This window comes from Pinus tabuliformis, chromosome 6 (genome assembly GCF_031772625.1).
Source record: "Pinus tabuliformis cultivar Carrire ecotype Pingquan chromosome 6, CPIR1, whole genome shotgun sequence".
In the NCBI taxonomy this organism is placed as follows: domain Eukaryota; kingdom Viridiplantae; phylum Streptophyta; class Pinopsida; order Pinales; family Pinaceae; genus Pinus; species Pinus tabuliformis.
Genome location: NC_142292.1, coordinates 814,573,167 through 814,574,894, shown reverse-complemented (window position 1 = coordinate 814,574,894; position 1,728 = coordinate 814,573,167).

Here is a 1,728-nt window from a genome sequence, read left to right as displayed (position 1 = left end):
CATCCTCCTAGTTCTAGCAATGCCATCCTTCCACTGAGCCAGTTGTTGTGCCTTCGATGCAACAGATTTAGGAATATCAGTCTTGATGTATTCCAAAACCCCATTATCATCTAACACAGCCTCTATTATGTCCTTCCATGCACAAAAAATTGAAGTCCCTTTTAGCGCATGCTCTGTCCTCAAACCATATACTGACATGATTTTTGCACTTGTAGAATTCCTACACCAACTGATCTTCTCTCCAATGCATCTTGAATATGATCAAGGAACTCAATTTATATCTTGTTTCTCACTCTGATACCATGTAGAAAATCCTTGAAACGTTGCAACTGCTAATGAGAGAAAATTGATCTGCAAAAGACACAAGATTTCTCTACCAAAATTTTGCGGAAAGAAAACAATGAATAGAAAAAAAACACAATCACACATAGAAAACAAAATTTATTTGGGGAACCCAGCTAGAAAAATCCCCTCTTCCTTATATTAAATCAACTGAGCAATCTTATCTATTACATAGAATATGCTGCAAGCCTGAAGCTCCCTACAATACTGATAAACTCTCCACAAGAATTGCCGACCACTTAGGAAAACAAGTCTTGCTAGGAGCTCCTATTTCCTAGCATAAATCTGCCACTAAAAAATAAGAATTTCTCTTATTTCCTTGCGTAATTCACAAAAGGGATTGCTCTACTTGCTTCTCAGGCCTCTATACAAAGACCTATGTACATTGAATAAATAGATTTGTGCCTTCATTGAATCTCAATAAGAATTTAGAATTGCATGACCTATTAGGGATAAATTTAGTAGTTGCAACTAGTTAACTGTGAGTAAGTTGAGTTAACATAAAATCAACTACCCAACTAAACTCAAGAACTCAAGTCTATCTCTGTTATATAACTAGATATCATTTAACTAACAAACACTAGAGTTTAAGTCCACTAGATAGCTAAATTTTAGCCATCAACTAGTCCACAACTCATTGAAAACCATCTAACTTGAATTAATTGACAATAAACTAGTGACAGGCCACATCACACATGTTAATTGACAATTAACTCAAATATCTATAAGACTGAATTAGAATTAGCATATTTGACTAAGGCACAAGTCAAAGAAGCCCTTTCTTACTACAATTTCAACACAATAAATTTGAGTTTCCAAGTTATTTCAAAATAAAAATATTTATAACTTAATGTTATTTAAAATTTTTACTTATAATGTCACATTGGTGACATATTAGTAAATTCATTGTCCCAGATGATGACATAATTCATTGTCATTGATGGAGAATCCTTTCAATAAGGACTTCAAGGAGAAGCTAAAGTGGGAAATTCCATATGTTTTATTAAGAGAGTTGTTTGTACTCAATGTGAATGCATGAATTTTGAAAATATTTTCAAATATTTCGAAAAATCACTTATCTCATACTTTATTGTGATAGTAATATAAAATAAGATTCTTTTATCATACTTTCAATTAAAAAAATTTGAAATGATGGAGAAATTAAAAAAAAAAACATTATATTCATTTTCTATTAACATTTAATTATGTTTTTTTTTTTTTTCTTCTGTTGATAGATATTTCTATATTGAAAAAAGGGTTTTAGTTTTTTTATTACAAGTATGTTGGAGATTTAATAAAAAGGAATATTCTTGATAGTGAATATTTAATAAAAAAAAATGTAATTAAATTTATTAAGTTGTTATCATTTTATAAACAAGAATTTGT